Source organism: Zootoca vivipara, chromosome 9, assembly GCF_965207765.1.
Source record: "Zootoca vivipara chromosome 9, rZooViv2.hap1.1, whole genome shotgun sequence".
NCBI lineage: Eukaryota > Metazoa > Chordata > Lepidosauria > Squamata > Lacertidae > Zootoca > Zootoca vivipara.
In genome coordinates, this window is record NC_142592.1 from 32,573,621 (window position 1) to 32,595,115 (window position 21,495).

General features: G+C 44.3%; 1 protein-coding gene across 4 annotated transcripts in view; it reads right to left on the minus strand.

The window, feature by feature from the left end:
• Window positions 1-883, minus strand: part of PPFIA2 (PPFI scaffold protein A2) — a 259,476-nt gene extending 258,593 nt beyond the window's left edge. The window contains exon 1 of one of the 4 annotated variants that reach the window (XM_088651748.1): window positions 467-883. The gene's annotated coding sequence lies outside the window, so the exon portion shown is untranslated. The remainder of the gene's footprint in view (window positions 1-466) is intronic. The other 3 variants (XM_088651747.1, XM_088651746.1, XM_088651749.1) reach the window with 3 other exon arrangements.
• Window positions 884-21,495: the final 20,612 nt, after the last annotated feature.

Here is a 21,495-nt window from a genome sequence, read left to right on the forward strand (position 1 = left end):
GGAGAGCAATTCCTGGAGGAAAATCCGTGCCATTGTCTGACTTGCACACTGCATGCATATTTCTCCTCCTAGTTAACTCCTTCCCTCCCGCGCTGCTTCAGCTGAACTGTGAGATCACCTTTGAAAAATTAAAAGAAGAAGAAGAACGTAGAGCGTTGGAAAAAGAGAGAGAGAGAGAGAGATCATTTCCACTTATCCGCCCCCTCCCTTTACCACCAAGTCTTGGTATTAAGAGCTAAGTCTTGCAGCTGCAACATCTGCTACCCAGAAACCCAACCCATCCTTGAAGGAAATAAAATAGCCTTAAGAAGTTGACTTCATTGAAAGACTGGAATCTCCATTTCCAACGAGAATCTTTAAAAGACAGCAGCCCCGGCTGAACCCCACCACCTCCCTTTCCCTTTGCAATGGGATGTGCGTTTGGGGTGGGGGGCGATATGCATTTGCCCTCTGGCTTTGCACGTACCTAAAGCTTGGTCTTCTCCGCGCGCCTCTCGGGAATCGGTGGTCCTCGCCCTCGCTCCGCTGGGCGCTCACACACAGCCGGGCGCCGCCGCCCCTCCACGCGCCTCCCGGGCAAGGCTGCCAGGACCAACGCCGCCGCCGCCTCCGCCGCTCCTGCTCAGGGAAGGCAGCCCCAGCGCAGCCCGCCACCCGCTTCGGCCGCCAGCAGGAGCGGCTCGGCGGCACCTCAGCATTTTCCTCCGCCTGTCACTTCGTCGGCAGCCGAAAGGGGGAAACATCCATGGGGAAAAAATGGCATATTACAATTTTTTTGCTTTGAGGAGCTAGAGCGCGGTTGAGACCATTGTTAGGAGGAGGAGAGGGGGGAGAGGCGGCTCTTAAAGCTCCAGCAGCCCTTTTTTCTCCGCCCCCCCTCTCCGTGGCTGGGAAAGTCAGCGGATTAAGAAGGCGCGGGGGGGGGGGGAGAGAGAGAGAAAAAAGAAAGCAAGCGGGGATTTTGCTTTTCTTGGAATTAAACTTTGCGGAGTGACAGCTGGAACGGCCTGTGCTAAAAAAAAACAAAAAAAAAACACAATGGCTGGAAAATCGGGCAAGCTGCGTTACTTACCCGCTCAGCAATCCTATGTATGGCTTTTGCGCCTTGTTCGGTGGCCTTTAAAGGAAATAGGGATCCGGTGCGTTCCTCTCAGAATGAGCAGCGCAGCCCTATGCATGCCTACTCGGAGGTAAGCCCCGATGAGATCACTGCCAAGTAAGTGGAGTATAGGATTGCAGCCTAAACCTCCGCGCAGGTGTTGGGGGCATAGTTAAATAAGGACTGCAGCCGCTAAGTGTTCGCACCGCATCATTACCAGAAAGGCTGAAAATCAACTCTGATGATGAACAGGTGCATGCATTCATTGAGGAATAACCGTCCCCACCCCACCACTTCCCTAATTTACAAATATTTCAGGAAATCCATATCGGCCGTCAGCAAGAGAGCCACATGTTGCAGTTCCATATTTCCCTACATCATGTAACACACGCACGCCTTTCTTTCGCCCTCGAGGGTACACACGATTCTCAGGCATAGAACAAAGCGGTGTTTGCAACCTGGCGCCCTCCAAGCCTTCTGGACTACAACAGCTTCCCCCTCCCCCACCTTTTTCTCCAAGGTGGCTCACACTATCCTCCCCCTCATTTAATCCCAGAAACGACAACCCTGTGAGGCAGGTTAGGCTGAGAGGCAGGGGCTTAGCCAGGATCAAAACTGGGGGGGGGCAAGCCATGGTCGTTCAGGGGCGGGGCTAAGGCACGGGAGGGGAGGGGCCACAAAGTGGGGATGTGGGCGGGGCTACAGGGCCAGCGGCCCGGCGACATCGTGGTGGCGGCAGCGGCGGCAGCGGCCACCTTGTGCTTCTGGAGCTGGCAGCATCAGTGGCTACCCTGCTTGGCTGGAGAGGACCGAGAGGGTTGGGCAGGCGAGAGGAGGTGGCAGGGCGGGTGAGGGCGAGGCAAGGCACGGCCGCAGTTATGACAGCTCCGAGGCGTTGCTGCATATCAGCATAATATTTCAACCATGTCGTGGGTTCAAGCCCCACCTTGGGAAAAAATTCCTGCATTGCAGGGGGTTGGACTAGATGACTCTTGTGGTCCCTTCCAACTACAATTCTATGATTCTGTTGATATATTACCATAGCATATGCATCATTCTGCTTTCTTGAATTGTCCTACTCCTAGGCATAGCAGCCAACTCCTAGAGGCCTAGGTGCCTCTCCCCCCCCCAATTACTGGTAAATACCGTATTTGAAAGAGTCAACCCCCCCCCCATGTTGATGGGCTTTCTATGTGGGGCTTATCTGCCCCCCCCCAGTATTTTATTAAGGATGGAAGAGGGAGGGAAGGAAGGAAGAAATAGAGAGAGGGATAACTCATATTTGTGGGTGCCTCTGGGTGACGCTGTGATGCTGGAACTCTGCAGCAAGAGGAAGATACTGGTACGCCTGTACAGGATCCTTATAAGCAGCTTTCTCTCTGCTTGATTTATAGCAGGCACGTCAAACAGGTAGATTGTGATCTACCAGTAGATCACTGGATGTCTGTGGTAGATCACTGCTAGATCACTGACACCCCTAAAAAAAGCTCACCCAAAATTTTCCTCCTCCCTAAAAAAAAGCTGAACTATGACCTGAAGCCCTAAACAAAAATGGGCCTCCCTCCCTCCTAAAAGAAGCTCAACAAGTTTGACCTAAACCCCCCAAAACAGGGCTCCCCTTCCTTAAAAAAACTCAACAGCTTTGACCTGAACCCCCCAAAAGGGGGTAGATCACTCCCAGTTTGGAACTCTGTGAGTAGATCAGAGTCTCTTGGGAGGTGGCCACCCCTGATTTACAGTATACAGATGCAGGAGGAGGGGCGGACTGGAACACCACTCCTTGTTATAAACATCACTGTGTCTATCAAAGGTACAGTCCCCCCTTTTCTTATTCACTTCCTTTTAGCCTTGCAGAGCCACCTTGGTCAAATTGAATCCTCCTGCCCCCTGTCTACGCCCATGCTGAGAGGCAGTGACTGGCCCAGCCTCATCGCAAGTGGGGGATTCGAACCCTGGTCGCCCAGGTCGTCGTCTGACACTCTAACCACTACACTACACTGGCTCAGTCCCTAGTGTCTCTCCAGGTGGGGCTAGGAATCTCCCCTGTCTGACCGCCTGCCGTGCTCAGTGCTGGATTGACATACAGTGGTACCTTGGTTTGCAACCGTTTTGGATTACAACAATGTCAAACCCGGAAGTGCTGTCCCTTTCTTTGGATTACACCCCCCTTTTTTATTACAACCTTTTTCTTTTCTTGTCTTTTTGGAGGCCCCATTGGCAAAAGTGTGCCTTGGGTTACAACCTGTTTTGGTTTACAACCTCCGGAACTGATTATGGTTGTAAACCAAGGTACCACTGTATAAGCTAAACAAGCTATAGTTTAGCACAGGGCCCCCCAAAAAAATTAAAGGAAAAAAAAACCTGGATGTGCATTTCCAAAATATAAGATAAAAAAACAAATAAAACGACACAGCAACAGTGTTTTGTGTTGTGTAGGCTCCTATGATGTAAGCTAGCCTGCTCCCTAAAATATCACTGGTTTGCTCATTTCTATATCACTTACTTTGATAAAATGCATACAGTATTTTATGTGCGAATGACTTTAGATACCTATTAGGTCCATAAATTACCATATAGCATATATTCAACACAAAAACAGCGACAAATTGTTGATGACAAAGGACAGCTGGACATATAAAGGGCCCCATTACCTTCAATAGTTTAGGGCCTCATCAGAGCTAAATCCAGCCCTGGCGGTGCTGCTGCCAGTCAGTGTAGCCAATACTGAACTAGATGGAACTATGGTCTGGCTCAGTTTAAGGTATCTTGCTTTGTTCCTATTCCTTGCTTTAGCTAATCCCCCCCCCCCAGTTATTTTCATACATCTCTATAATTATCACTGCGTGGATAATTTATCTCCAAGAGGCTATTACAACGACAGGGCCACCGGGTTGATCTAATCCTAGGAGCCAACGGGGGTCTTCCCTCCTTTCCCTCCCTTCCCTGTAATCTTCGGAGAGCCGCTGCTATCAGTTATATCATCTGACAAGGAGAGGGAGATCTGCTAGGAAGCCGCCCTGGAATGGCTGCGAGAGGAGCGAAGCAAGAGATGAGTTCACTGACTGACTCGGGAGTTTACGGAACGTGGGAATCCAAGGAGCGGAAGGCGTGTACGGTACACAATCGCTCCCTTTCTCAGGGCTTGGGGTTTCCCCTGGAAGCTGCTGCAGTGGTTTCCACCAGCCTTTAAATAAATTCTGAAGTAATCACGTCGGCTTCTCTCTCTGCCTCACGCACGCAGCCAGTTCCCCAGATGCTGCCGCGGCGTTTTCACAGCTCGGATGCTCCGCCATCCGCCCCCTCCCTCCCCAAGGACGGCTGGTTGTTAGGAGAGGGAGAGATGGCAAGGCAAGAAGGAGCGGCGGGTAGGTAGCCCCCGACAACATTCCCCCCCTTTTGTAAAAACCATACAAAATACAGTAAGGCTTTTTTTGTTTTGTCTCCACTTTAGGGCAGGCACAGTTTTCTCCTTCATGCAGATGGGGCTGGAGCAAACGAGAGCTCATGGGCGCCTAAGGCGGCAGGGAGTCCTGCAGAAGTTCTGTTGCCAAATAAAATCAGCTAAAAATGCAATCCTATACAGACGTCAATGTGTCTCACTTTTGTTAGGTTGCCATAGGAGTGCAGCGTAGGCAGTTTGGGGGTGCCAAACTGGGTGTTTGACCCAGGTGAAATAAAGCCTAGTTTCGTCCCTGGTGTAGGCTGGTTACTCAGAAGTAAATCCCACTGAATTGCATGGGAGTTGTGTGCCTAACTAAGGGTGCAAAGAATGACAGCCTCTCCCTGCTCACCCACCACTACACCACACCATTCCCTTTAAAGCACATTTAACACACATTTCAAGAACATGGTTTCCCCTCTGTCACGGGAATGGTAGCTTAAGGGTGCTGGAAAGTGAAACTCGGTGTGTGTGTGTGTGTGTGGTGTAAATTACAGTTCCTAGGATTCAGCCATCTCAACCCTTGCTTTTTCATGCAAAACCATTTGCAGTCGTTTTCGGTCATCAACAGCTATCAGTCAGTCAATCACCCACTTCCACCACCCTTCTGAGTGATCTCCCCTCCCCATCCCCACCCCTCCCCACCCCTTCTCTACATAAGTGCCTGGGGACTTCTATTTCACTGTATCTGAAGAAGTGTGCATGCACACGAAAGCTCATACCAAAATAAAAACTTAGTTGGTCTTTAAGGTGCTACTGAAGGAATTTTTTTATTTTACTTCGACCCAGACCAACACGGCTACCTACCTGTAACCAGTTCCTAGGATTCGTTTGGCTTAGCCCAAGGTTTTAAATGCATGTGACTTTTGCTTCATCTTTTTCCATGTTCTGAGCCACTTATGGTAGAATTCAAAGAAGCGTGCAAGCCTAGGTGCTTCCATACACATATGTACACAGGTACTAGATTCGTAAGAGCATTAACACCTGTGAGTTGGACCAGGCATCCATCTACTCTAGTGTTGGGTGGTGGACAGTTAGGATGCTTCATGGAAGCCCACAGATAGAGCTTAAAAAACTCTCCCTTGTTTTTTGTCCACAGATTAAATATTGACATGTAGAGGTTTTCCCATTAGCCCAAAAATTGAAAATGAGCAAGGTCCCAACTAAAGAATAACGACAACTTAAGCTGATGAAATATGCGCAGCTTGCATACTTAACATATAGAATAAGAGAACAAGAAGAACATACGTTTGGAGAAGATGGGAAAATGTTTATTGAATATATGGGGGGGGGGTTCACTTGGAAACGTTGGCAGCATTAAGATAAATTCAACAGTGTAAATCAGTTTTGATGGATGTAATAATGGAAAACTGAATGGTTTAGTTCATGTAAAATATGCAGGGATGTATGGTATGCAAAATGTACCAGGGAAATAGAAGGAGGGAAATCATTGCTAATTTAAGGATGTTTAAATAAGTATTCGAAATTGTAAAACAGAAAATTTAATAAAAATTAGAGAGAGAGAGAGAGTTTTCCCTGTCCGTTTCTATCCCTGCAGCAGCCAGCTGTTGAACCTCCAGACTATTTAAACTCATGGGAGTTAGCAAAGTTCTGTTATTATAGGTTGTGCTTTGGAGGAGTCATCTCATCGTGTTTTATTGTAGTATGGCATACTATTGTAGATCAGGGGCCTGAAAGATTTGCTAGTGCAGATTACTTACAGTTACTGGTACACAATACACTTCTTAAGAAGCCCAGCTTCTATAGTTGTTTAAAAGTATACTTTGCCTCCTACACTTCCACGGAGAAAGAGTGGCTGCTTAACCAGGGCTCCTGGGCAACCTCTCAGCCGGTAGCTGATCAGACTAAAAGTTCCCTCAGATACAGATACGGTATGTGAAAACGTTCAGGCTGTGCAACATACTTTATCATGCAGAAGCTTATACAGTAATCGCCTGGGATGTAATTCCATCTCCTTTTGTGCACACCATCCATTTAAAGATCATTGCATCCCCCAAAGTATCCTGTGGACTGTGGTTGGTTAAGGATGCTGAGAACTGGAGCTCTGTGAGGGGTACACTACAATTCCAAGGGGATTCTTTGCGGAAGTCATGTGCTTTAAATGTATGGTTTGGATTTGACCTAAGAATAAAGGGGGAAGGATTATAGTTGCATGATAAAGCTCATGCTCTGTGTAGAGAAGGTATAAGGATCAATCTCTGGCCTCTCTGCTTTTGGAGCTAATGGAATGCCCTCCCTAAAGTGACCTGCCTACTCTGGGGTCTTTAAGGCACCAGGAAAAGACCACCCTGTCCCCCCGGGCTTTTTTATGACTATCTGTTGGGTGCTTCCAGCCCCCCCCCATTACATTCCCCTTTGCTCTGTGTTGTGTGCTGGTTTTAATTTTATGCTGGTTGTTTTAAGTGGATTGCTTTTTTGTGTGCTTTATTGCTTATGGAAACCACCGAAAACTTGTTTGGGTAATGATAAAAGAACCAGGTGGGAAATGTTTTATTGGCATTTGCTTATGAATATTCTATACTATATAATGCAAGCAACTTTGAGATCATTTTTTTAAAAAATTCAATGATCTATGAATCTTGTTGAATGGATAGAGAAAAAAATTAAATATCTCTGCCTGAGATCTTGGAAGCTGCTGCCTGCCAGAGTGGAGTCATGCAGCTTCCTGCTCAAACGCCTGATTCAATCAACTGCAGCCTTTAGCTTTATAATCCTAATCCCTTTACTGGTGGAAGTTACCGTAGTTCTGAAACCCATCACCACTTACTTTCAAATAAATATAGTTAGAATTGGGCAGCCTGGTTCGGCAAGTCATTGGGAATAACAAACCAAAGCTGTAATAACATGTCATGTATAACCTTTATAATTACTTTTGTAATAACTCTGGAATTAGAGTAGCCTAACCGAAGAACTCTATTTCTTTTCTTTATTAAAAAGGCCATGTAAAGCAAGAGAGAAGATTCCCTGAAGTGAATAAATGATCTCCTGGTCTCCTCAAGCAATAAAATTTTTCTTTCCTCTAGTCGAATAAATATGGCCCAATGCCATAGTGTGTGTGGTTAGAAAAGGGAGGGGGGTGGAATTCTGTGTGGCAGATGGAAGTGTGCATATATGTGTACTGTTCTGCTGATATATCACTTGAGCTACCTAGGCCTTTGATTTAGGGTGCTGGGCAGGGTTGGATTAGCCTACGCTGAGGCCTTAAACGATGTCAAGTCTAAGAGGCCTCATGACATTATTCTCATGACAGGACGATGAAAATCGAAATAAATAACTTTTACATTTGCATATATACCAGTACATAGGCAAGGATGCAACGAAAAATGAACGACCTAACCCAAAGTTGCATCTTGCAATAAGCCTATTTACATACGAAATACCTTTATACGAAAACACCCTTATGATCTCCTACTTAGGATGTATGAAAACTTTTAAAGTTCAGCAACGCGAGAGCAATTAAACACAAAACTCAGCACTTACAAAATGGAACAGGCAACACAATGTGCACTGCATGTGTACAGTCGTACCTCGGGTTACGTAGGCTTCGGGTTGCATACTTTTCGGGTTATGTACTGCGCAAACCCGGAAGCGTTTACTTCCGGGCTCTCCGTGCGCACATGCACAGAAGCGTTCTGTGCAGTTCGCGCATGCACAGAAGCGCAGTTTTGCGATTTTTCGGGTTACGTACTTTTCGGGTTACGTACCGCACCCTGGAATGAATCAGGTACATAACCCGAGGTACCACTGTACTACATATGACATAACATTTACCGGTAACATAATTTTGTGATTAGGTCTTTTTAGAGCAAAGTCATTGAAATTTAGGATTGTTTTCCTCTCTTGTATTTAGAGGCCCATTATAATCTGAGGCCATCATCTGCATACAGCCTACTTAGTTTGTGTGGAAATCCAGCACTGGGGCTGACTGGGGCTGGGGAATTATGGCCAGCCTACAAAAACAGGAGTCCTGACCACAATCCCCTAACTCCAATTTATTGATTCTATTATTTATCATATTTGTGAATTGCTTTATCTGTTGTTTTCAAACCCACAGATTTCCCAAATCAGCACATGGTATTTACTGTATGTGCCTAGTGTCTTGACTGTACACATGCAGAATTAAGCACACAAATGAGAATAAGCAATTTAAGGAGCGGGAATCTGCTCTCAAGATGGATGCAAAGTGTTGTTAAAATGCACATCAAATCCCCCTTTTAGTGCTGCGGATTCTGATCAGAGTCTTCTCCCTAAAACAAGGCTAGCCAATGCAGTGTCTGCCAGATGTTGCGGGACAACAGCTCCCATCAGCCCCAGACAGAATGGTTTATAGCCGGGGAATATGGGAAACGTAGTTCAACAACGTCTTGAAGGCACTAACCTGGGTATCTCTGCCCAAAAAACACACACGCCTGAGCTGGCAGTTTTCCTGGGACGAAGAAAAGGACAACATTCAAACTGAAGGATAGGAATCATTTTTCCTCTGTTACTCTCTCCTTGACTCTGCTTCTTTGATCTGAAGCATGGGGAAGAAAAGCAGTCTGTTAAATTAAGATGGACCATCTACCTCTTAATAACAAAGAACGAAAGCACACGGACCACAGCCCAAGCCAGTGTTTGGTCCACTTAAAGCCATTGCTTTTAATGAGCTTAAGTGTGCCTGTTTGCAGGACTGTGTTCATGGGCATCGAGCCATTCATACCGCTGCCAGATTTCATTAAAGTTATTTCACAGAGGACAACTGGGTGGAATGTCTGCTCCTTCCATTCAACACTTTGCATCTTTAGCTCGTGTAGTCTTTTGTTGAAGAAGTGCTGCTATAATTCTGCATCAGTGCAGCTGATGATTACTTAATCCCGTTTCATGCACATGAACAAGCAGCAGCTTTGGAGAATGGTCTCAAAAACACAGGCATTTGGTCAGTTCTTTTCCCTTCCCCACCCTCCTCGTTTTGTCTTGGAAATCTTGCACTAAAAATAGCAGGAAGTTAAAGACAGAAACAGCTAGAGCTGTAAAGGCTGTGATCCTTTGCACAATTACTTGTGGACAGGGCTTGATAAAGTGAAAGGATAGGACTAAGCATGCTCAATGGGCATGAAATGCTGATATGGCAGGCAGGGAGAATGGAAAACTGCAGAGTAAAAGAGGATGCAATGGAGTATCCTAGAAAAGGGCATGGCTGGCCAGCACCCTAAGTAGGAGCATGTCACACCACCAGATCATATTCAGGAGCAGAGCTCCAGCCATACAGTTCTTTCCACAGACAGCTGATTTAACTATATTTCCTGCATTGCAGGGGGTTGGACTAGATGACATTTGGAGCCCCTTCCAACTCTATAATTCTATACTTTAATTCTATGATGGGAGTTACAATCTTCATAGGAAGACTTACAGTTTCATAATAGTAACACATACCGGTATAATAGTTACAGTTTAACAACTTTTGCATAGCCGGAATAGATAAAAATGTTAAGAGAGCTTTCCCTTCCTCCAAAACTTTTCTTTTTTCTGTCCATGGAGAAAATGAAAAAGTGAAATTGGAGAACACCTTGGAACTCCTTAGTTGGATACCACCCTAAGAAGGCAGGGTTGTATTCAGCTACATTATACACAGTGAAATGAATGGCCATGCTTAACTTAGGTCTATTGATTTCAATGGGTGTTCTCTGAGTAACCATTAGTTGGATACAACCCATTGACTTTATTGTATTGCCCAATAAGTTGTAGTCTATTTTATTCCCCTTGCTCCTTACATTTTATTTACTCTTTTGTAGCAATATTTTGTCATCTGGTGATTTAGTGGCACAAAGTCACTTAACAGTGGACAGCAAACATGCAATCTCAGAAGAAATGCATAAAGGATGATTGGGGCGGGGGATAATTTATGATTTATTGACAGTAGCTACTTATCAGATCAATTTCTAGCTTGGGAGAATAAAGAGGAAGTCTAGAATTGCACAGGAAATGATTAAATATTTAGTTCAAGTCCTCCTTCCAAAAGTGGGCTCCATACTACTTGAATGGAAATGAACTTGAATGTAAATAAACTATTCATTTTTAAATATTACCCTTGTAATGGAAGGTAACAGCCAATTACTGAAGTCAAAAGAAATATTATTGGCAATCAGTGTGGCTCAGAGGCTCATTTAAGGTACATTATCAGTTTGTCTCTGTAGCCTCGATCCATGCATCTAAAAAAAACAAGGGCTTCCATATCCGAAATGCAAAAATCATGAACGTTAGTCATTGCATGAATGGATAAAGGTTTCTTTAGTGAAGGTGCACTTATGAAACCTACACACTCAGAGAGTAATACAGGGAGTGGTTTTGTCTATTTATTTTTGCTGCCCATAGCAACAGTCTTTTTTGCTGTCCATAGCAGTTAGGAACAAAGGTAGGTGCTTTATACTGAAGTCTGATCTCTGGAACATGGGGACATCTAGGAACCTAGGAAGCAACCACCTTCTACTGAGTCAGATTATTGGTCCATCTAGCTCAGTATTATCTCCACTGACTGGCAGCAGCTGTTTAGGGTTTCAGACAGGAGACATTTCCGCCCCTACCTGGAGATGCCAGTGATGGAACCTGAGACATTCTGCATGTAAAGCAGAGGTTCTACCAGCTCAGTATTGCATACCCTAAGGGTAGTGTACACAAGCCTCTGCAGGAGGTACATGTCTCACATATACACATTCTAAGAGTCACATGAATTAGTATTTCTAGGCACTGGCAGAGGAAGAGGAGTGCGGGGGGAGCGGTGCCATCGCGGCTGCCCCTCCGCCCATGCTGGGCGCCATGCCCCTGCAGGCAGTGTGTCCTGCCCCCAGGACGCATGCCACGCCTCTGCAGGGGGCATGCCCCGCCCCCAGGATGCGCGGCAGCCCTGCCCCGCCTGCTCTCCCCCCCCCCGGTGCCGGAGCATGAAGCTCTGCCACTGTTTCTAGGCAGTGGCATTAGGACATAGGGACAGGTTTACCTAGTAACTTAGAATCATGAAGATCTTAAAATGGGGGTACAGTTTACTGAATACACACAGGGACAAAATTTACTCATTTAATACTGCGGTGAAATGCTATCTGTTATGGCAATGGTAAATAGCTTCAGCTTTGAGAGTATTAGCTAAATAATTCCAACCACAACTAAACTTAACACATGTGTCAGGGTTGCCCCACCCCTCTCTGCAGGATCTTCGAAGCTTCAGGGTGTCTCTTAATTTAAGACACCACCTGGTGAGCCCCTTACTCTCACAGTCCTGGGTGCTCTTGTCATCACCAATCCTGTTTGTTTCATGTTTTATTTCCTCAGTTGGGTACTTCTGAATACTGCCCTACAGCTGTACTGTAGCATCGGCCCTCTGCCTCATAGAATCTCTTCTTAACACCTTTAACCTAGCCATTGGAGGTTTGCAGGCCCCCAGACCTTCCTCAAGGACTCCTCTTTACTGCTGTCTTTCTTGATTTTCCTCTGTGGCAATGCCTGTCAGCTCTTTCCATCCACCACTCTCCTCCTCCTCTCTCTCCTGGATCTTTGCTGGCTCACCTCCTCACTTCCAGTCTCTCCTGACCAGCTTCTAGTCAGGGTGCCAGGTGAAAGGAGCAGCAGGCAAGTTGCTGTGACACAGTCTTCCAAGAGCACACAGGGTAGGCACACAATGCTGAGCAAGCACATGAGGCATAAGATGGATGAGGCTATAGAAGGAAGGGCAAAGGAGGGAATGTGAGAAAGTGTAAGGTTCTGGAGAAAAGGTGTGCCCAGCATAGCTTGAAGAACGCCAGTCTGCTCATTCTTTCTGGGCTTCCATAATGGAAGTTACATTGCAATGCTAGACCTCAGCCATGCACAATTGGCATGAACTCAGTGGAAGGCTGGGTTAGAGAAGGATCAAAATACTTGTCTAAAACAAACTCACTCACTCTCTCTCTCTCTCGCGCGCACACACACACACACACACACACAAATATAGGATAGGCCTATTCATGAAAACAGACTTATCCATAATTCTAGTTACCAAAATAAAAACTTAGTTGGTCTTTAAGGTGCTACTGAAGGAATTTTTTTTATTTTGTCCATAATTAAATGTAATGTGCTGCCATTTTAAAATGTGTTTCTCTAAAATATAAAAGAGAACAACAAGCTAATAAAAAACTGTTAAATACTTCCAGGTGTCTAATTTGTAAATCAATGTACAGTACACATAATTGGCAATGTGATGCATCACATTGTACTCCCTCTAAACTTCATGTTTTCATTCTGCTAACATGTCACAATGAATTCATGTACACCCTGGTATATTGTAAATACCTACTATTCCTTCCATGCCTACTGAATCAAGTATTGTACAAACAGTGGGAGAGCTAAATGACCGACTCTATGTTTCAATTAAGGTTAATACACTGAATTACCTGAAGTTTCTGCTTTATTGTGTTTACCTTATGCTTTGGAATGATGCCCAGAACAATAAAACATCATTGTGCTTGTTTAAAGCTAACCAATTACATTTCCCTTTGCTTTCTAAGATTGGGGCCCTCTCCTTGCATCCCATGAGAGGCAAGCAGGGATAAAGCTGCTCCATCTCATCACATTTGCCAGGAAATGAGGGGAGGCAAAGGCAGAGAGCATGTTCCTTGTGTGATGCATAAATTCCAAGGTTCAACTCCCATCATCTCCAAGTAGGACTGGAAGAGATCCCAGTCTGAAACCCTGGAGAGCTTCTGCCAGTCAATACTGAGCTAGATTCAGACCAAGGTTCCACCATCCTCAGCCCTCCAAAGGATTCATTCTCCCTTCAGCAACAACACTTCTCTTGCCACTCCAGGAAGACCTTTTATTTATTCTGAGATCACTGTCCCTCGGCTGCAGTCAATAGCGCCACTCCTTGTAAGTCCAAAAGGAACTTCTTCCCAAAACACAAATGGGCTGGTTCAGATTATCCTGATCCTGACATTGCATAGAGGGGGCAGAAATTGGCATTGTCTGTCTCAGAGCTTTCCTTCTCCTAGATTGGCTGCCTTCCCAGGTTGACAACCTACAATTTCCAGTCTGGTTGAACAACCAATTCCTCATCCTAAGGAATGCTGGGAATTGTAGCGCTGTGAGGGAAATAGGGGTCTCCTAACAACTCTCAGGGACGCGGGTGGTGCTGTGGTCTAACCACTGAGCCTAGCGCTTGCTGATCGTAAGGTCGGCGGTTCGAATCCCCGCGAAGGGGTGAGCTCCCATTGCTCAGTCCCAGATCCTGCCAACCTAGCAGTTCAAAAGCACGTCAAAGTGCAAGTAGATAAATAGGTACCGCTACAACGGGAAGGTAAACGGCGTTTCTGTGTGCTGCTCTGGTTCGCCAGAAGCGGCTTTGTCATGCTGGCCACATGACCTGGAAGGTGTCTGTCGGCTCCCTCAGCCAATAGAGTGAGTTGAGTGCCGCAACCCCAGAGTCGGTCATGACTGGACCTAATAGTCAGGGGTCCCTTTACTTTTAACAACTCTGAGCACCCTTAACAAACGAGTTCCCAGCATTCTTTGGGGGAAGCCATGACTGTTGAATGTGGCAATGATACTGCTTTAAATATGTAGTGCAGATGGAGCCCTTGTGAGGTGCCCATGCACACTGATGGCATTGTCATCGTCCTCTCATTGTCCTTAATACTGTGATATTCTAGTCATGTTGTTTCTTCCAGGCAAGAGATACCGGTAGTATTTTGCTGTTGGGGGGGGGAGGGGAGGAAATAATTGTGCATATGGATAGACTTTGGCTGTCTTGTTTGTGGGTGTGCAGATGCACAAATATATTTTTGGAAGCAGCCAGACAGCAAAATACCCTGAATTTAGAACAATGGAGGAATACATTCCATATTTCTTTACTTCAAATCTGATGGGGTAGATTGCAACTGTGGGGGTGGGAGGCACAGACAGCTTTTCAAATACTTCACAACACAGAACATTGTTAAGCAACACATAATCTCTACCCTTTATATTGGATTTGCACCCAGATTGCTTGAGATAATTGTGTGCAAGCTGAGTTCCACGCACTTTGCATCAGCCACACGGATGCCCTGAAATGGCTTCTGCATGAAATATCTTCTCAGTGTGGAGACTTTTATGTTTGCTGTTGCTACAGCTGCACTTTCCCTAGGAGGCAATAAAACTATAGTATTGCAATTCCTTTGCTTTCTACACATAGCCCGTGGTGTTTTTTTATTTATTTCATTTCTGGAATGCCCTCTATGAACACACATTTACACTTCGCAGTCAAAGAATTCTAGCAAACCTACAAGATATATGTGGGCGTCACTTTGGACTGATGATCCAAGCCACTTAGTAGATTTTTAAAACATAAGCAAACTGCATGACTCATCTAGCTTCAATGTTCCCTTATTTTCTGCAGAATGTGATAGGCATAGGGAAAGGATTATTGCTCTGGTTTGAAGGCAATAGACCTTTGAGGGCTCTGTAGAATGCTCCCAGCCTCTGCTATGTGCTTTGTAAAAATAAATAAAAATAAAATGTTTATATGTCCTTGCATCGGGGAAAACCAGAGGTCTCCTATCTTGAATATTTAAGTGCATGAGAAACACAGATATCTTCCTTATGCAAATCACATCTGGTTCAGTATTGTCGACCCTGAGTGGCAGCAGATCTACAGCGTTTCAGATGGGGGACATTCTCAGCCCTACCTGAAGATGTCTGGGATAGAACCAGAAATCTTCTGCATGCAGAGCAGATGTTCTACCACTCAGCTCCAGCCATTTGCCTACCTCTGTATAGGCTTAGGCAGCTGCAGAAGACCGCAGAGCACCTGCTGGCAGAGTGAGGCAAGTCCAAACAGTTCTTGGGACTGGGCAGGGGAAATCCACAAAGCAGAGGAAAGTAGCACCATATATGGTAAAGAAAAGTCTTCAGGAGTCCAAGGCAGCACAGTAAAAGGCTGCAACAAATCATCCTGGGGCTACCAAAGTGCAGGTAGATTCCCTAGGGCTGTAAAATCCTAGCAGTCTTATCCAATGCCAAGAGGATAAAGCAAAGTTAATAGATCCCACCAAAGGCCTAGTAAATTCTCATAGAACTATGGTGGATTGGATAGGATGATGGAGCACCTAGCTACCATGAGGCACAGCAGGGGATTGAGAACCCCTGTGCTAACTCAGTTTCCCCCGCAAGGGCCACTTCCAGATCACCTGGTTATTGAGCATGGCATGTATCCGGACTTGTTTGCACAACATTTGCAGGGAGATTATATGATGTCTGCTGTTTATTGAGCATTTGTTCTGATTTGTTTGTGGGGATGGTTGTGCAACACAACATCAAGCAATTGTTATCCCATGCATTTTGCCATCACTTTCCTCACCCCAAATTCACTTTAATAGTGCAGCCTGGCTTTGCTGGTATGTGCATGGATCCTACCCAGAAAACAGAGACAGCCTGGGGAGAACCTTGAGATTTAGGAAAGATCTGGAGAGCTCCAAACCCCTGTTTGACAACTGAGAGAATCAGCCACAGTAAGTACTACAGGAATTGAATGGATTGACCCAAGGCAGACTTTGCATGTTCTGCTAAACTACAGTCTGAAGATTCTTTGGAATAAATCTTAGTCCTGCCCAGTTCATTGGGAACATGGACCGTCCTTTGTCATTATAGTAGTTTTGAATGATGCAATCAGTATTCATAAGCTGAACATGCACCCTTGTGTCTGAATTTCCTTATTATAATCAGCACATCCTTAATGGAAAATGAAGGTGTCTTTTTTGTCCTCCTAGAAATCAAGGAGTAGCAGACTGGCAATGTTTGTGCAAATAGATTTTTATTTTACCTTAGGAATCTCACCTCCTCTTCACTTTGAGAGGAGTTGGTGTTTTCCAGTTAGAGAGAACAGCATCCTGGAACTGAAAAGGTCTCTCATTCCTTGGTTTGTCCTTAGACACCCTCAACATTGTTTGTGCCTAGACCCCAAATAATTGAACCACCTCTTCCCATATAAACCGACCCAGATTCTATGTTGATAATCTGAAGTCCTTCTTCAGGTTCTTCCTCCATGTGAGGTCTGGAGGGTGGAAATACGAGAACAGGACTTTTCTGCAGGAACTCCTCTTTTGTGGAATGTTCTGTCCAGTCTAGTGCCTTCCTTATATATATTTAGGCACCAGGCAAAAATGTTCGTTTTCAACCAGGCCATTTTGCTGATTAGTATTCTACAGCATTTTAATTGTGTTTTTGGTAGGAGGGGGGCTATTGTTTTCTTGTTTCTGTTTTTACTATTTATTTGTGCTTTTATCACATGGGCCAGGGCCTTTTCAGTATTGACACCAACTTGGTGGAATGCTCTTTCACAGGAGACCAGGGCCCTGTGGGATTTGTCATCTTTCCGCAGGGCCTGCAAGACAGAGCTGTTCCACCTGGCCTTTGGGTTGGACTTAGTCTGACCCCTGTGTTTTCCTCCCTCATGGCTTGGATTTATGGACTACTTAAAATGTGGCTGCACTTTAAATTTTAATATTGTATTTTAATCTGTATTTTAATTAATTGCTTTTTATGTTTTATTGTAATTTTATTGGTGTTAGCCGCCCTGAGCCCGGTTTTGACTGGGGAGGGCGGGGTATATAATAATAATAATAATAATAATAATGATGATGATGATGTTTTTATCTTGTGAACCGCCCTGAGAGCATTAGATGAAAGGCAGTATATAAATCTTAATAATAATAATAATTTTCCTGGGTTTTTTGGTAAGTAGGAAGCTATGAGAATTAGATGAATTTATGCAAGCAATGGGGTGAAGATTTAATGAGCTAGACAATCTTTCAGTTATAGCTTTGGTTGACTAATTTGTTATGCTGAATCTTCCTGGCCCCCTCAAAAGTGGATTAGTCACAAGTATACCAATAAGCCAAAATGTGTAGGAGGCCTATCGCCAATAAGCGGGGCAAAAGCACAATATGCTCTTCACAGCTTTCAAATCCCTCCTTATATATTTGCTCCCTCAGCTGACAAAAAATAAAAACAAACAGCATGTGGACCCACAATTAAATGAAAGACTGTTATCCACTTTGGAGAGCTATTTGTAATTTGGTATCAGAGTTAACGTAATAATAAATTCCATCTTTAACAAGTGATAGAAACACAAAGAGATGCCAGTGATTCCAAATGATTGCTTCCCATGTATGCTATAGCTGGCTGCTGTATAGTCAGGTTGGACAGAAATCAGGGGCAGAGGGAAGGTGGTGAGATTTACTGCTGAATGTATAGTTAAGTAGAAGCTACAGTTAGAACTGGATATGGAACAACTGAGTGGTTCAAAATTGGGAAAGGAGTACGACAAGGTTGTATATTGTCTCCCTGCTTATTTAACTTATATGCAGAATTCATCATGCGAAAGGCTGGACTAGATGAATCCCAAGCCGGAATTAAGATTGCCGGAAGAAATATCAACAACCTCAGATATGCAGATGACACAACCTTGATGGCAGAAAGCGAGGAGGAATTAAAGAACCTTTTAATGAGGGTGAAAGAGGAGAGCGCAAAATATGGTCTGAAGCTCAACATCAAAAAAACCAAGATCATGGCCACTGGTCCCATCACCTCCTGGCAAATAGAAGGGGAAGAAATGGAGGCAGTGAGAGATTTTACTTTCTTGGGCTCCTTGATCACTGCAGATGGTGACAGCAGTCACGAAATTAAAAGACGCCTGCTTCTTGGGAGAAAAGCAATGACAAACCTAGACAGCATCTTAAAAAGCAGAGACATCACCTTGCCGACAAAGGTCCGTATAGTTAAAGCTATGGTTTTCCCAGTAGTGATGTATGGAAGTGAGAGCTGGACCATAAAGAAGGCTGATCGCCGAAGAATTGATGCTTTTGAATTATGGTGCTGGAGGAGACTCTTGAGAGTCCCATGGACTGCAAGAAGATCAAACCTATCCATTCTTAAGGAAATCAGCCCTGAGTGCTCCCTGGAAGGACAGATCGTGAAGCTCAGGCTCCAATACTTTGGCCACCTCATGAGAAGAGAAGAATCCTTGGAAAAGACCCTGATGTTGGGAAAGATTGAGGGCACTAGGAGAAGGGGACGACAGAGGACGAGATGGTTGGACAGTGTTCTCGAAGCTACGAACATGAGTTTGACCAAATTGCGGGAGGCAGTGCAAGACAGGAGTGCCTGGCGTGCTGTGGTCCATGGGGTCACGAAGAGTCGGACACGACTAAACGACTAAACAACAACAAGTATAGTTAAGTTCTTCCTGCATTCATTGAGAAGGAGTTCTGTGAAGAAGGCATAACTGAACACACTGAAGAAACTTTGTTGGAGAAGGTTGCTTTGAGAGTACAGTCTAATCTGTACCTTTGCCTCCTGTCTCATTTCGTGGTTCGGTCTAGGAGCAATTAGCAACAAAACAGACCCTCCTGGAGTTGGTGGCAGGTCAGGCTACTCCAGGAAAGTGATTCATTCTTACGTAAGTGAGAATGTGAGTTACTAGCAGAGAAGTCTTATATGAGGATCAATTTCCCATAATAGACTTGCCAACACTGACATTTTCACAAGGACATTAGATAGATAGATAGATAGATTAGATTAGATTATAGATATAAAATAAAAACACAATTAATTAACTAATTGCCATGAGACATGTATTTTAACAGTAAATTATTGCAGTTTAAATCAACATGGCATCAAAAATTTGACTAAATATGTCCAGAACTCTCAAAGGCTAAATATCTGGAGCAGGCTGACATTGTCTCCTGCATCTGACTGAAAGGAGACTAAGGACCAGTTACCCTTCTTACAGATCTGTGTAGTGGGAGGTATGGTTAGGAGCCTCAGAAAAATGTTTCCCCGGACATTACGAGGATTTCAAAGGTGGAATTGATGTCGGGGGGGGGGGGAGGATTTCTGAAAGGCAGCCGTTTGTCCTGGATCTTAGGCAAGCCCATCGAAAAATATGTGGTTTTTTGGGGTGTTTTTGTAAACAAACGCTCAACAGCTTTTACTTTTCGAAATATGGCAACCCTACATGAGTATGTACAGAGTGCACCTTCTCTCTGGGATGCACACAAACACTCCCCTCCCTCAGGGCAAAATGAGATTTTGGAAAGGCCTCTAGGTTACACTTCCACCATCATCCCATGTCTTCTTAAGACCAATGGCCTTCTCGTTGCTTCAAAGAAGAGTGAGTACCAGGCCGCCATTTTAAAAAGAGTCCTTATCCTCAGCAGGCACTGTATCACCAGTGCTATTTTTCCAGAAAAAGAGGCATTGGAACTCACCATAAACGCCTCCCTCGTTCTCTTAGAATGGCAATGGCACCCACCTGAGAGGTGCCGGAACTGAGTTTTGACTGAAAAAAAGCCCTGCATATCACTAATTAAAAATGGCATAAATATTATAAGCATCACAAATAAAAATAGCAAGTAGAGATCAGGAGCTCCTCCCAATATCACCACCATTCAAAAAAGTTGTTTTATAAGCTGTTTTATAAACTGTTCTCAATCAAGGTTGCATAAAATTTTGACTCACTTTTCCCACTGATGCTACCCTTCCACACTGGCCAAATAAAAAAATAGGAAATAGGAGAGGATGCTACCTGCCTAGTTCTTAGCAGGATGCGGCTCTGCAGGTGAGTAACCAATTCTGCAAAGAAACAGTTTGGGGCTTGTTCAGACATTGAAGAATGCTTCTGATTTAGCTTATCAGGACTTCAAATCCAGCGTCCAGCTTTCCATTCTCCATCCCAGCGTGCTCACAAGAGTTTGAAGCCTTGAATCTTTTTTAAAGTAACTGCCCTAATCAAACCCAATGGGTTGCATAGACACAGGTTTCGCTTAAAAGAGGACACCAAAGTCTAAACCAAAGTTTAAAGGAAAATGTGAACAGCATCAAACAACATGTTGCTTTCCCCAAATGTAAACTGGGGTGAAGCAAAATGAAAAGGGTAGGACTTGTGACACGACTTCCCCTGTATTTTATATGCTAAAAAGAAATGCCCTGAGATTGAAGGAAAACGTTGGCAGGATGCTGCCACACTTTAAAGTCATCATAAGTGCAGGAGGAGGTAAGCCGATTGTTATATGATTGTTATATGAAGTATCATCCTAAATAGTCTTTACATGGATATAACACTTGTCAAAATCACTGCTACTCTTTCTGATTAATTTGTTAAGATACCATTACAGTGACTTTTATTTTGCATTAGCTATGTGTTGCATGCTCTTTGACCACTGTATGCCGTCCACAATTTAGCTCTCTAAGCATCATACGCTAATATCGGCAACCTACCGGTAAGTTTCTATATGTCGCTGTTTATACATGCTACTAAGATCCATAGCTCTTCTGTACTCCATCTGCTATTTTGTGCTAAAACCCTGCAATATTTTAGCATTATATAACAATATAATATAGCAGCATTATGGAGGTGGCTGCATTAAAAGCCATAATGACCTAATCCATGGTTCAGCTGTAAACTGTACGCTTGAATTAGAAGTATAAAAGTCAAGGCATTTCCTGAAAACTTTCTTCCAGATTTCTGGGGTGTGTTTTCAGCACTGTTCTTTCATACTGATTGAAGTTTGGCTACAAACTGAAGCCTGTTCAGAGATATTCCTAAAGGTCCTGAGAAGGCCAGAGGTTTGTTATTAGTATTATTTTTAGAAAACGCAGCCTTTTATTCATGTGGATGTCGCAAACATAGGCTACAGACTTCTATGAAATAAATATCCTAAGGTTAACAGCCTTGTGCCATGTTTCATTCCAAATCAATTTCATCTTTTGGCATTAAGAAGTCATGAGTAATAGTTACTCTGCTGAAGTGTTAATAAATGTAATATCTCAGAAAGGTCATTCTGTCTTTGATTTACACTACAACACCAGGGGGTTGAAATTAATGTTTTTGGTCATTGGTCACACAAGGCTATGGGCTAATTCTGTTACTAATACCCAAGTAATTTACACAACTCAG